This window comes from Acinonyx jubatus, chromosome C1 (assembly GCF_027475565.1).
Source record: "Acinonyx jubatus isolate Ajub_Pintada_27869175 chromosome C1, VMU_Ajub_asm_v1.0, whole genome shotgun sequence".
NCBI classification, from domain to species: domain Eukaryota; kingdom Metazoa; phylum Chordata; class Mammalia; order Carnivora; family Felidae; genus Acinonyx; species Acinonyx jubatus.
In genome coordinates this window covers 102,794,624-102,809,396 of record NC_069381.1, presented here as the reverse complement: position 1 = coordinate 102,809,396, position 14,773 = coordinate 102,794,624, and the positions used below count along the sequence as shown (strand labels likewise).

Below are 14,773 nucleotides of genomic sequence, written 5' to 3'. Positions count from 1 at the left end.
TAATGAAAATTATAAGCTCACCCACCCAAGGAGCCAAATGGATACAATGAAAGAACACAAGGACTATTTAAAAACTCACACCAAGTTACATCATAACTAAATTGCTCAAATCCATGGGGGGGTGGGTACCTTTAAAGCAGCCAGAGGAAAAAAGACATGGTACTATGAAAATTCGCTAAGGGAAACCTTACTGAAATGTAGTGGGGAGGTTCAACGGGGGGGGGGAGGGGGGGAGGGGGGGGCTCTCATGCCTTACCATTTGCTCTCAGTTCCAAATCCAACTGTAAAAGGTGGACCTTGTAGGAAGACACTACTTTTGCTACCCTGCAGAAAGATGAGAGGCTTTTCTCATCTTTTCTCATTTTCTCATTCATTGGCAACAGCCCAGCCAATGAAACAGTCACAACTCAGCCAATGGGAAGCCCCTATACTTAAAACTCCTAGTTTGAGCCAAAGTAGTTATTTATAATAGTCTTCCCAACTTCCCGCTTTCCTGTATAAAAGAGCATACCTCTCTTTTGTTCTGTGCACTTGTCTATGGGTTTGCTTTAGCTTGCTTGTCTGGGATTGTAATTCTCTGCTATTCCTGAACAAACTGATCTTTTGCTGGTAAAACAACTGGCAATTTTGTTTTAAGGTTAAGGTACATACAGAAAAAAATAAAGATGATGTCAGACTTCTCATCAGAACCAGCACAAATGATAAGACAGTTGAGGGCATTCTGGAGCGGAGTTGGGCGGCGTTGGGCACAGCTAGCGGGTCGGGCACAGAGAGGGGGTGCAGCTCGGTTCCCCACCCCCACCCCTCCCCCTCAGGCGCGAGCCCCACCCCTCCGCCCGCCAGGCCGACCTGGCTGAACTATCCCCTGCAGCGCGAGCCCGGGGCGGCTCCGGGCGCCCCCCAGCAGACCTCCCCCCATCATGGGCAGCCAGAGCTCCAAGGCTCCCCGGGGCGACGTGACCGCCTAGGAGGCAGCAGGCGCTTCCCCTGCTAAGGCCAACAGATGGAGAATGACCACGTGAAAAGCAATGGAGATTTCTCCCCAAGGGTGAAGGGGAATCGCCCCCCATGAACGGAACAGAGGAAGCAGCCGGGGCCACTGGCGATGCCATCGAGCCAGCATCCCCTAGCCAGGGCGGTGAGGTCAAGGCGGATGTCCCCGTCAAGGAGACCCCCGAGAAGAAGAAGAAATTTTCTTTCAAGAAGGCTTTCAAATTGAGTGGTCTGTCCTTCAAGAGAAATCGGAAGGAGGGTAGGGGTGATTCTTCTGCCTCCTCACCCACAGAGGAAGAGCAGGAGCAGGGGGAGATCGGTGCCTGCGGCGAGGAAGGCACAGCCCAGGAAGGGAAGGCTGTTGCCGCCCCGGAGGGCCAGGAGCCCCAGGCCAAGGGGGCAGAGGCTAGTGCTGCCTCCAAGGGAGGAGACACCAAAGAAGAGGTAGGGGCCCAGGCTGCAGGGCCATCCACTCCCTCTGGGCGGGAGAGTGGCCCTACACCCTCCAGCGAGCAGAATGAGTAGCTGGGTGGGGGCAGGTGGGTGATCTCTAAGCTGCAAAAACTGTGCTGTCCTTGTAAGGTCACTGCCTGGACCAGGTCCCCTGACTGCCTTCCTGTGCCCAGAAAGGAAGGGGCTGTTGCTCCCTCCCAGCCACATTCCCTCTCCTTTTCCCTCCTGTGGATTCTCCCATCATCCATTTGGCCTTCCTCTTAAGGCCAGTTGAAGGTGGTCCCTTGCAGTTTCCCAAGTTAGGTCAGTGATGTGAAATGCTCCTGCTCCTGGCCTTACCTGTCCTGTCCCCACCCCTGCAGAAGGCAATTGCTGGTTTTCTTCCCCAATTCTTTTCCAAGTAGAAAAGACATTTTCCCTATTTCCCAAATCCCTGAGCCAGATGTGGGGTGCCTACACCCTCAAACCCTGAGTGTCCAGCCTCCCCCTCCCCCCCCCACCCCTGTTGAGTTTTTAGTCTCTTGTTCTGTGCCTAGTGGCACCTGGGCTGGGGAGGACACTGCTCCTGTCTAGGTTTTTATAAATGTCTTACTCCAGCTTGTGAATCGACTGTGTCTCTTTTTTGACTTGGTAAGCAAGTATTAGGCTTTGGGGGGAGGGGGAGGTCTATAATGTAAAACAACTTCTTGTTGTCTTTTTCCCCCTCCCATTGTTGTAAATAACTTTTAATGGCCAAACCCTAGATTTGTACTTTTTTTTTTCTAACTGTTATAAACATTCTCTTCCACCTGGTTTTACTGTAACATTTGGAAAAGGAATAAATGTCCCTTTAGAAAAAAAAAAAGACAGTTGAGCAACATCTTTAAAGGATGGGGGAGGAATTCAACGGTGGAATTCTTTGCCTCCCCCCCCCAAAGTCTTTCAAAAATGAAAGTGAATAATGACATTTACAGACATACAAATGCTGAAAGACTTCATCACCAACAGATTCACATTGCAAGAAATGTTTAAAAAGTCCTCTGGGAAGGACACTGATACTAGATGGGAATCTGTATGTACCCAAGGAGATAAAGAACAACAGAAAGGATATTTCCATGGGAAAATATAGGATTTTTTTCTTATTACTTAAATCCCTAATACCAAGAGACAGATTAAACAAAGGTAATGACAATGGATTGTGAGGTTTATAACATACACAAAGTAAAATGCATGACAAAACTAGCATAAAGGCTGGCAGAGGAGAAATGTGAAGAGATATGAGATCACTTAAAGGCAACTGTGGTAAGTTACAGATGTATATGCTATGAAGCCCAAAGCAGTAGCTGAAATAACAAAAGAGAGAGTTATAGCTAATAAACCATCAAAGGAGAAAAAGTGGAATCCTATAGAAACCATGTAAAGACTAAAGACTATGATAGAACAATTGCATTCTACCATGTAGATGTGTATACAAGTATTGACTGGATATGACAGCAGTATTATTTATAATAGTAAAAGCATAAAACCAAATTAATTTTGGTAACTATATGGAAATTAAAATTTGGTAACTATATGGAAAGGCTTAAATAAATATTAGTACAAGCAAAGAAGCCTCGTTGTTGAAACGAACTCAGGGTAACGATGTTTACTCTTGAGGATTCCTGGTGACCTCTTTTCCTCCCGAGGTCTTTGAGGATCCGTGATGATCTTAGGTCCTTCTGTTGTGCACAAGACGAGTAAGGACAGGAGGGTAATAGAGGAGTTTCTCTGCAGAGTTTCTTTGCCTTTAGGGGAGGGGATGGACAAGATAGAAAGAAACGACTTTCACGATCTAAAAAAAAAACAAAAAAAAACAAAAAAAACGGTGGGTGCGTCCCTGGGTGGGCTCGAACCACCAACCTTTCGGTTAACAGCCGAACGCGCTAACCGATTGCGCCACAGAGACCCGTGGAAGCACGCGTTTTCATAGAACAGAGAGCAAGCACTCACGCAACGCTAGGGGGAGCCAACCGCCTTTTCCGGACAGCACTGCAGGCTCCAAAGCCTCAGAAAATCAGAGAAGAGTTGCGATGCGATGCAGTGTTCGTCCCGTTTGAAACCCGTGCGTTGGGCGATTCCAAAGGCAGAAGGGCAGCCAGCTGAACAGCCTCCCCCACACCTTGTTCCACGCTCGCGTCAGATACCAGAGCCCCCCAGAGACGCCCAGGGTTGCGACTCCCCGAGCCTGATGCAAGAGGTGCCCAAGAGAAGCTGAACGCCTGGTGGGTTCTCGTGATGGCTCCTCGGGTTGTGCCGTCTTCACCCGCCCATCTGTGCTGATGATGCTCGGCTCAGCCGCGGTCGGTGGGGTGGGAGCCGGAGTGAGAGGTGGGGGCATCAAAAGGAGAAACGTATGGAGGAGGGAAAGAAGCGGGGGAGGCATGGACACCGCAAAGATACCCTGCAGAGGCCTGTGCAGACGCACAGGCTGGGCTGGATGCCGGGGAGATGATAAATGAATTCGAATGGGGAGGGTGAAAACGAAGGCAAGACACGAGGGAACAGCACGAGTACCTGCAGTTATCCAACAACAAAGCAGCACAGTAACTGGAATGAATTTCATCCCATTTGTCAGAGCAAGAACTGAGTTCACCGCCGGCAGAGTGGCGCGCCGTGATCGTATAGTGGTTAGTACTCTGCGTTGTGGCCGCAGCAACCTCGGTTCGAATCCGAGTCACGGCAAGGCTTTCCATTTTACTTTGTGTTTGAAACCACACGGGCCGCTCTCCTTACCTGCACGCAAAGAGCCACACTTTTCGCAGGCCACCACCAAGTGCAATACGGTCAGGAGGAAGGAAAAAACAAACAATAGTGCACTAAGCTCTATGCAGCGCTGTCTCAGAGAAACCCTGGACGCGCTCCACATCTCCCAATTTAACAGAAAATATCTAAAGATGAAGCGGAAGCTCTCAATGATCCCTATATGTAGCTTCCACTAAGGAAATGGTCTAGTCTTATGGAGAGTTGTTTTTTCTTTTTTTTTTTTTTCCTTTTTTTTTTTTTTTTGGTTTGTTTTGTTTTTGGTGGAACTATTTCAAACATTAGTGAGACTGCTGTACACAAAAAGAACAGATTTTAAAGAGTTTGCAATACACTCCAAACTGGTCGTGGTCTACGTTGTAGTCTCTAACGTTGGATAGTCAATTTTATCCTAAAAAGGAAATTAGTAATGTGTATTCATGGAATAAAATGCCCAAATCATTAATGGACAGCTATTTAAATATTGAAATGTTTAATCACACCAGGATCGAGACAAATTTTCTCTCATCCAAGCATGGCCCTTTGATACACTTTCCAGGTAATGCCTATCCATCCTTGCTATTTTAGGGATGTCTACCCCCACAGATTAGGCTTGTCCTTTCTTCAAATTCACATGAATGAATATACACTTTTTCTAACTAACCATTATCAAGCAACATCATGTTTTTTATATGTGTTATTGCATTTGTCACACTTTCATTCTGGTGTTAATGATAATGGTGTAATGATAAGTATACCAGCGTAAAACTAAAGACCAATGACAGATACTTAAGTAATTTCAATATACTGTACTTGGGGAAAGGCTGGTAAAAATGTCATTCTACTAGTAATTTGTGGATATGTGAATACATGTCCGTTAAAGGAAAGGGAGTCATGGACAAAAACAAATCTGCAAGAAAAGCAAGACCACCATTCTTCTTTCCTGGAGGTGTTAGAATGGAGGAGTGGGGAGGACGGTGAGGCAAGTTGGGGGAAAGTGGGATTTTTTTATTGCCACTGGAGAGTGCGTCCTTCTCCACCATTCCTCCGCTCTCCAAGGCCCCGCGAGGGCTGCACGCGCCGACGGAAGCGACGCCGAGAAGTGGCCCGGGGCGCAGAGTCCGGGCTTCGGTTGGACTGCTTGCCAGGTGTCTCTTCTGGGTAAGAGCGACCCCCACAGGATATTCCAGCTCTTCCCTGGGGTGCGGTGGGAGAGACGCTGACTTGGCCAGCTCCGGGCGCCGCAGGCTCTGGCAGCTCAAGGAGAAGCAAGGATTCTGGGCTCGAGCCGGGCCCCTCGACGGGCTGGGCCGTGAGAACCAGCGCGGGAACCGGTTGCCTCCGACCGCAGTTCCTCTCTCCTCCCGTTGTTACAAAAGGTTGCTCCGCAAGCATGGGAGAGGCGACGGGTCCTTTCCGCGGGGGGTGCGGGTAGGGGTGGGGATGGGGGGCGGCGGGAGACGGCGGGGGGAGGACGAGGAGGACGGAGAGGGCGGCTTCCTGTCCCCAAGGACACAGCGGGAGTGGGAGAGAAGCAGCGGGAAGGAGAAGCCGGGTGAGAGACGAGGAACCATGGCCAGCCGGGGCAGGAAGACAAAGGGCGCGCTGGCCCCGGGAGCCTCCGTGCGAAGACAGGTTTCTGGCCTCCTTGCTCCTGGAAGGGGTGCCTCCTTCCGACTTGGTTCCAAAGGGAATGTGGCGCTGGAGCGGAGGCCCTCAGGTGACGCCCCGCGTGCTTTCCCACCAGCGGACGCCGTGTGGCCTTTGTCCTGCTGGCCTGCGAGGAGCTCCCAGCTTGGTGCTGAGCTCGCTGGGCCAGATCCTGGCGCCGGAGCTCCCGCAGACAGGGCGGGCTGCAGGGAAAGAGCAGGTGTAGCTCTGGCACCTTTTGGACAGACAGGGGGTGTGGTGCAAGAAGCAGTTACAAGCATGCACTTCCGTCGCGAAAGAGGAGATCCAGGAAGACGAAGGTGCAGACCCGATTTCCCAAGCAAGGCTGAAAGCGACGCCAGGAGGGAGAATCGCGCCTGACCCAGCCAGCCTCGGTGTTCCCGCACAGACACCAGCATCAAAGAGGCCTTGGGCTCCTGGGGCTTAGAGCCGTGAACCTGGCGCGCAAAGGCACCTTATGACGTGGGCGTGCGGTCGCTGTAAATGCTTGTCGTTAAGGTCTGGAGTAGGAGAGATACGGAATTGGTAGAGTTGTCAATCCTGGGGGATGTTGGATCCACCCCGGGATCTTCTGGAATTGGTGCTGGATAGATTGTGGGTCAGGTCCCTGCCCAGGAGGAGTGAGGAAGGGGAATGTGTGAAAGGAGGTAAGTGTTCAAATATGACAAGTGTAAGTGTGTGTGTGTGCGTGCGTGCGCGCGCATGATAGGCTCTCAGGGCTTTTTTAAATGCCATCTAAAAAATATAAAATCAAGGTGCTTGGGTGGCTCAATCGGTTGGGCGTCTGACTTCTGCTCAGGTAATGATCTCACAGTTCCGGAGTTCGAACCCAGGGTAGGGCTCTGCGCTGACAGCTCAGAGCCTGGAACCTGCTTGGAATTCCCACTCTCTCTGTCTCTCCCCTGCTGGCACCCTGTCTCTCTCAAAAAAAAAAAAAATTATTTAATAAAAAAATAGAATAGAATGCCATCTAAAGGAAACCAAATATTATGGGAGAATCACTCACTGGAGATAGCCTTGGGAAGACTGTAATTCAGAAAATACCTGTGCAGGTTATCTATGCAGACTTTCACTAGATCCAGTAAACAGCCCTTGCAACCAGGGGCAAATTGCGTTGTAGAGATTTCCAAAAGAGTCATTTTCACTCAGCACTTGACAGGTTTGAAGGATAATTTCTGAATCTTCCTGTGAACATGGAGTATTGCTAACACCATCATCCCAAGTCCCTAATAGATTCTCTTAAGAGCATTTTAGAAGTATTTTCTATTCCTTGTCATTGATAGCTCCTAAGACTATTTTGATTTTGAGAAGAACATATCACAGATTTTTAAGTTGTGACTAAAATTCTAGAGCTCATAGAGAATTTGGGAGAATATATTCACAATATTTGGTACAAAGATTTCTTATAGAACATAAAAAGGCATAAATATAAACAAAAAAATAAAGCTAAAAAATTTTCACCCAAATTAAACACTTATACTCATGAGAAATCACCATATGAAAGTCAAGTCACAAATTGAGAAAATATATTAGTCACATTATTACTTTAAAATGTCTCAGGGGTGCCTGGGTGGCTCAGTCTGTTAAGCCTTTCAAATTCTAGATTTCAGCTTGGGTGGCGATCTCATGCTTCATGAGCTCAAATCCCACATAGGACTCTCAGCTCAGAGCCTGCTTGGGATTCTTTCCCTCTCTGCCCCTCCCCTTCTGTCCCTATAAATAAATAAATAAATAAATAAATAAATAAATAAATAAAATGTCTCAATTATTTTTATAAATCAGTGGTAAAAAACTAAACCAAATAAAAATAGGTAAAATATTTGAATAGTCTTTCCTCAGAAAGTAAGATATCTTAATGACCAAAAGTTATCAGAAATATTCCAGATATTTTTACTCCTTTGGGAAATACAATTAAAATATAAGGAGATATAACATTCTACACCCTCCAGCATGGCTGTATTTAAAATAATTAATACACCAAATGCTGATAAGAATGTAGAGCAATTGCAACTGTAGTTGCTGGTTCAAAATCATTCTAGAGGACTATTGGCAATCTCTTTTTTTTTTCAATTTTTTATTTTGGAGAGAGAGAGAGAGAGATACAGAGTATGAGTGGGGCAGGGGCAGAGAGAGACACAGAATCTGAGGCAGGCTGAGCTCTCTCAGCACAGAGCCTGACCTAAGGCTGGAACTTGCAAAGCATGAGATCATGACCTGAGCCAAAATCAGAGGCTTAACTGAGCCGCCCAGGAACCCCAGTGATTTCTAATAAAGTTAAACTCCATGACCCAGCAACTGCAGTACTTCTATGAATGTACAAGTACACCGAAAGTCCGGCACAGACTATGCATCAAAACACTAAGAATATTCATCAATAGCACTAATTAATACTAAATAACACCAAAGTTACTCCAATAATACCCAAATCAAGAAGTGATATACATAACGGTATGGACATATTTAATGAACATAATGTTGCATGAAAAAAAGACAAATGCAAAAAAATACGCATTTATTTGTTTGAATTTCAAGAACAAGCAATTGTAACCTATAGGAAATAGACCTCCAAGTGATAACTAAGTGAGATAGGGTCTGAATTGCCTGGAAAGGGGATCAGTGTACACTTTTGGGATCATGGCAATTTTTTGTAACTTGATTTGGGTGATGATTTCATTTGCCCACATTCAACAAAGTGTACACTAAAGATTTGTGATTTTTACTCTATGTGAACTATAGTTCAGTAATTTACTATTCCCATAAAAACTAGTAATGAATGGCAGATGAAGACAAGCTGAGGTAGACCAGGACCGCTTGTTGGCATTTTATTAAACTCAAAAACTCGTTCTCGTTTAGTGTAAGCCCCTCCCCACCCCCTCCGCCACACACACACAGATATTTGAAATATCTTTACCAGAAAAAAAGGCTATGACCGCACTATTTCGTTAGTGGAGGCTACAGGCAAGCCTCCCTGAAGGAGGTATTTCACCTTTGGGATGTTTTCTTCTGGGTAGTGAGAGGAGGAAACTCCCAAAGTTTCGCTTTGGCTGGCGGCTTGCCAGTTCGTGCACCGTGGCATTTACTCCTCTTGTGGCCGCGTGGCTCTGTGGGGTCAGCCGTGTACTCTGCACCCAAGTATGCTGTGCTCCAACTGCTGCTAACTCTGGCGCTGGGATGACGAGCAACCCAAAAAGATGGGTCAGACGCTACTCTGCCGTTACCGGGTTTGAACTTGCAGCCACAAACGCCCTAACCACTGCACAGTGACCATGCACCACAGGCCTGCGGGCCGCCACTGCCAGATACCTACAGTTTGTTCTTACGTAAGCATATTCACAGTTCCTTTGCCCTTTTATTCTTGGACACCTACAGATGTTCGTGCTGTCCTCTTTCACGCTCTTCTCCGTTTCTCCCTCCCCATTCTGTTCCACAAAACAATTTTCCCATCTCCCGTCCGGGTAGGTCTCTCCGTCTCGTCCATACTTCTCCTTTCCACGTTTCGTGTTTTCCCCGATCTCCTTCCCACCTCCTCCTGGTCCCGCCCCCCATAACCTTCCCTTTAATTTTCTGGTTCCCGCCACAGCAACGAACAGTCCGGCTGGCTGCCCTTCTGCCTTCGGAATCGCCCAAGGCAAGGATTTCAAACGCGAGGAACTAGCCGCGTCGACTTGTCCTCCCAGGTTTTCGAGGCTTTGGAACCTGCACAGTGGTCCTGCCGAGGTGGGTGGCTCTCCCCGCGTGGAGGGCATGCTCATTCTTTATTGGGATGAAAAGCCAGACTTGAGCAGGTCTCTGTGGCGCAATCGGTTAGCGCGTTCGGCTGTTAACCGAAAGGTTGGTGGTTCGAGCCCACCCAGGGACGTAATGTTTGGCCTTGAAAAGCCTTTGTCCTGTGACCTTCCCTTTAAGAAGGAGAAGACCTCATTTATATTACCATTCTGCGTCTGGAGCACTTCGGGGTCCTGTGCACCTCGGGATCCTTTATTGCACCGTCTAGATCCTTTGTGCGAAGGTCATCCCAGATCCTGGGAAGAGCTATTTAAAGCATATGCATGAAAAAGCAAGAACAAGCAGAGCTGTCCTCAGCCTCACTTTCCATAGAAGTTTCTTCTATCGTTTGTACTAGTGTTTAACACTCTGTGTGCTTTTGAAATTAATTTGGTTCTATATTTTTAACATTACAAATAATGCTGTAGTCTTCATTCCTGTCGACATATCTTTGACCGCTTGTACAGGTATTTCCATAGAGTCCTGGAAAAGCAATTGCTCTACCACAGTTTTTACATGATTCCATTTTATCTCCTTTGTGGTCTTGTTATAAATCTTTTTTTGTTATTTCGGCGACTGCTTTGGGCTTCATAGCATATACATGTGTAACTTACCAGTCTCCCTCCAGTTGATCCCATGCCTCTTCCCATTTCTCCCCTGCTCACCTTTATGCTATTGTTGCCATGCTTTTTACTTTACATATGTTATAAAATCCACAATCCATTGTTATACTTTTGCCGAAACTGTCATGGTTTTTTTTTTAAATTCTTTTAATGTTTATTTTTGAGAGAGAGAGAAAGAGAGTGTGAGCAGGGGAGGGGCAGAGAAAGAGGGAGACAAAGAATCTGAAGCAGGCACCAGGCTCTGAGCTGTCAGAGGCAGGTCTCAAATTCACAAGCAGTGAGATCATGTCCTGAGCTGAAGTCAAGCCCTTAACTGACTGAGCCACACAGAGGTCCCTTAAACTGTCATGTTTTTAAACAGATTTAAATAATAACAAATCTTATAAAATTTCCCATACAGATATAATTTCTGTTGTCCTTCATCCCTTCGGTACTCCAGATTTCCATGTGGTATCAATGTCCTTCTTCCTGGAGGAGTCCTCCTGGTGTAGTCCTTTAGCATTTTTATGTCTATAAATGTCATTATTCACCTTCATTTTTGAAAGAACTTGATGGCGGGCAGGCATAGAATTCCACATTCCATTAGGGGGAAACCCTAGTCCTTTAAAGATGTTTTCTGGGGGCACCTGGGTGGCTCAGTCCATTAAGCATCTGACTTGGGCTCAGGTTATGATCTCACTGCTCTTGGATTTGAGCCCCAAGAGCTCTGTGCTGACAGCTCGGAGCCTGGAGCCTGCTTTGGATTCTGTGTCGCCCTCTCTCTGCCCCCTCTCCACTCGTTCTCTGACTCAAAAATATAAACCTTAAAGATGTTTTCTATATTCTCACTCATGCTGGTTCTAATAAGAGCTCTGACCTTTATTTTTGTTTCCGTATGGACCATGTCTTTTTCCTCTGGCTGCTTTGGAGATTTAATCTTTTTCAGTGGATTTGAGCAATTTAATTATGATATGGTTTTATGTGGTTTTCTTCATGTTTCTTGTGCTCAGGGTTCATTTGACTCCCCAGATCTTTTCAGGAACTCCCATTATTCATGTTTTAGGACTTTTAAAGTTGCCCTACTATTCACTGATGCTATGCTCATTTAAAAAAAAATTGTTTTTACTCTGAGTTTCATTTTGCATATCTTCAAATGTTCATATCTTTATGTTCCTAATCTTTTTTTCTGCAGTGTCTAGTCTGATAATTCCATTTGGTGAATTTATTATTTCAGGTGTAGATTTATTTAGTTTCTATCTCTAAGGTTTCATTCTGGCCATTTGTATATGTTCCACATTTCTACTTAACTCTTTGGACATATATAAGTGATAATAACTGTCCTAAAGTCGTCTCTGATCATTTTAACATCATGTAAATTCTGGTTCAGTTTCAATTGACTGATTATTCTCTTTATGGGTCACGTTTTTACATGCCTGGCATTGTTTGATTGGATCGCAGACATTGTCAAAGTTTAGCTTCTTGGGTACTGGCTATTTTGGTATTTCTATACATATTCTTGATTGTTATTCTGGGGTATAGTTAAGTGACTTATAAACTGATCCTGTTGGGTCTTGCTTTTAGGATTTTTTAGGTGGTTCAGGAACAGTGTTCATTCTAGGACTGATTATTTCTTACTACTGAAGCAGAACAAATTATGCATAGTTCCAGTCTACCTAGTGGGAGCAGGCACTCTTTCCTGCCCTATGGGAATGCCAGGCCCTGTTCCATAATCTTTTCATATGTTTCTTCCCGTGACCTCAGATAGTTTCTTCACAAGCATGAGCTCACTGATCAGGGACTGAGCTCATGATCCACAGAGTCCTGGAGATGGAATTCCTGACTTCTCTCTCTGCCCAGCTGTCTCCTCACTGGTATTGTGTCCTATGAACTCTGGCTGTTTCTCCTCAGACCTCAGCTTCATCTCCTCAATACAGTCTCTTTGACTGCCTCCGATCCCTTCCTGTACCACATCTGGAAACGATTTTGCACCTGACAGTGTAAGCTGGGACAACCATAGGTCTCACCTCTTTCTTTCCCATCTCTTGGGGGTTGCTATCCTTTGTTGCCTGATTTCCAGGATCTTGAAAACCATCATTTCATGTATATTATCTGTTCTTGTGTTTGTTTTATTTTCAAATGAAGCTAAATCTGGTTTCTGTTACTTCCCCTCTGCTAGAAGCCAATTATTTTCTTAGTTTGACTTTAGTAAGAGTTGCACCGATTTATGTTCCGATATATTTTTCAAACTCAGTGAGAGGGCCTTTTTCTTCATACTTTTGCCTGCACAACAAACTTTCTATACATCTGATTGTATAGAAGGGGAGTGGTGCCTTCCTGACTTAACTAAGAGAGGTACAACAGAAAGACATGTGGACATTATCCAGAGATACACTGTTGCATATGTTCAGCAGCTAAACTTCCAAGATATTTAGAAAGTCTTCCAATAAACTGCATGCAGAGAAGAGTGACTAGAGTAGTCTCTCTGATAATTTCCTGCCAAGCAGTTTATCCAGTAGGACAAAAAACTGACTGTTCCCAGACATATGATCCTCCTCCCCTTTCTTTATAAATTGTATTTTTGCCTTTATTTGGATGCAAACAATCTAATAACTGTTTCCCCTCCTGTAGAAGGGTGAATTAGCATGTGGGCGACTAACTTCACACTTTTCCTTGCCAGTGTTTGGTTGTTTCTGCAAAAATTATCCCATTTATACAACTCATCAGAGCCAATAGAATTTGGTACCTGACAATGCATCTGTGTAGACAAGGATCTTTCAGCCCATATTCCATTGGTCCTTCTGTTGAATCTCATCAGTAAAAATGAAAGCTTTGGCTTTTACATACTCAGTCAGGTCCTTGGATTTAATGTCTATCTATCTGTCTACCTAACTATCTTATTTGTACATTGTTGATGTTCCCTTCCATCAGTAACATCAGTGTGGATGGTTTGGGTTTTTTATTTTGTTTTTTTGTTTTTTTGTTTTTTGTTTTAAGTAGTCTCCATGCCCAGTGTGGGGCTTGAACTCACAACCCTGAGATTAAGAGTCACTTGCTTTACAAACTGCCCATGGTTTGGGTTTTCATATCGTGAAATGAACTTCTTATGATAAACGTGTTTCTTACTTGACAGAGATCCATCTCTGCTAGGTGACAGATGACAAATGTGGCCAATATGACTTCCCCCAAGGCAGTTACCTATCTATGTGCCATTGACATGTCCACATTAGTCTTGGGTATTTTACTGATTTATAACACAACTATATTTTCTAGGATTTCATTCTTTCTGCAGCCAGACCTAAAATCAGCCATTTCTCAAAATCCCTGGGTCATTACAGGGGGTAATGATTTTTATTTTTTATTTTATTTATTTTTTAATTTTTTTAAATGTTTATTTATTTTTGGGAGACAGAGAGACAGAGGGCAAGCAGGGGAGGGACAGAGAGAGAGGGAGACACAGACTCCGAAGCAGGCTCCAGGCTCCCAGCTGTCAGCACAGAGCCCGACGTGGGGCATGAACCCACAAAGCGCAGGATCATGACCTGGGCCGAAGTCAGACGTTCAACCGATTGAGGCACCCAGGCGCCCCAATGATTTTTAGAACCCAAGATCTGAATGGCAGCTGTTCTCACTGATACTGTGGTGTCAATGCCTCTCAGCAATAAAGACAAGAGACCCTACAGACATCTCTGATTCCAAACCATTACCACACAGTTCTTTCTTCCTTTCCCATGACATATTTTTGCTTCTCTCACAGTGAGAACACTGATTCCCACAGTATCAGCATATTTGCTCATTTGTTGTCTTATAGTAAATTCAAAAGAGTTTCAGAATTGGTCCACAATATAATTGCCAACAAAAAAATTCAGTTTAAGTATGAGATTTCTTTAAAATCTCTACAAAGCACTCCATTAGCAGTGAATTGGTAAAACATAGAGTTTTCCTGTGATGAAAATCACCCACTTGAATCTAGAGCACTTTAGATTGACAGACAAAATTACACCTATTATTCAGCTACTATTATCTCTAGTACTCTAACGTAAAGAGAAGGTTCTACAAAGATAGGAGGGGTTGGGAGAGAGAGTTGTTGATCTTTCCCCATAGGAATAAAATGAAAGGGGAGGAGGAAGCAGGGCCTCAAAGCTCTAGATACCATGAGCTAGGGGGTTGGACAACTGTAGACCAAACACCTAATTGTGTGAATTTGTCAGAGTTCTGAAACCTTTCAAACTTCTTGTTGTGTGTAATTTTTGGCCACCCTTCACACATTCACCGACATAAACATACATCGATTTTCATACTGTGGATACTAATAGCACTAAGTAATGTAGTAGAGGTCCAATTCCTTTATCAGCAAAGTAGGGGTCAGAAGTGTTCAGAACCAGAATTCTGTGGTTCTTTAAGGAGTAATACAGCACATAGTCCTTACATCATATACCCCTCCAGTGGGGTCTGGGGCAGTACCCCATAATCAGACATATTTATATTCTTACTGTGAAATGAATGTATATTCTCACACAGTGGCCAACTGAAGT

General features: G+C 45.0%; 3 non-coding genes and 1 pseudogene across 3 annotated transcripts; 3 read left to right on the top strand and 1 right to left on the bottom strand.

Moving 5' to 3' along the window:
• The first annotated feature begins 920 nt into the window (after positions 1–920).
• LOC106982109 (MARCKS-related protein-like) lies at positions 921–2,037 on the top strand (annotated as a pseudogene).
• A 1,259-nt stretch (positions 2,038–3,296) lies between these two features.
• TRNAN-GUU (transfer RNA asparagine (anticodon GUU)) lies at positions 3,297–3,370 on the bottom strand. Its single transcript has one exon. It is a non-coding gene; the product is annotated as a tRNA-Asn (tRNA).
• Positions 3,371–4,074: 704 nt separating this feature from the next.
• TRNAH-GUG (transfer RNA histidin (anticodon GUG)) lies at positions 4,075–4,146 on the top strand. Its single transcript has one exon. It is a non-coding gene; the product is annotated as a tRNA-His (tRNA).
• Positions 4,147–9,659: 5,513 nt separating this feature from the next.
• TRNAN-GUU (transfer RNA asparagine (anticodon GUU)) lies at positions 9,660–9,733 on the top strand. Its single transcript has one exon. It is a non-coding gene; the product is annotated as a tRNA-Asn (tRNA).
• Positions 9,734–14,773: the final 5,040 nt, after the last annotated feature.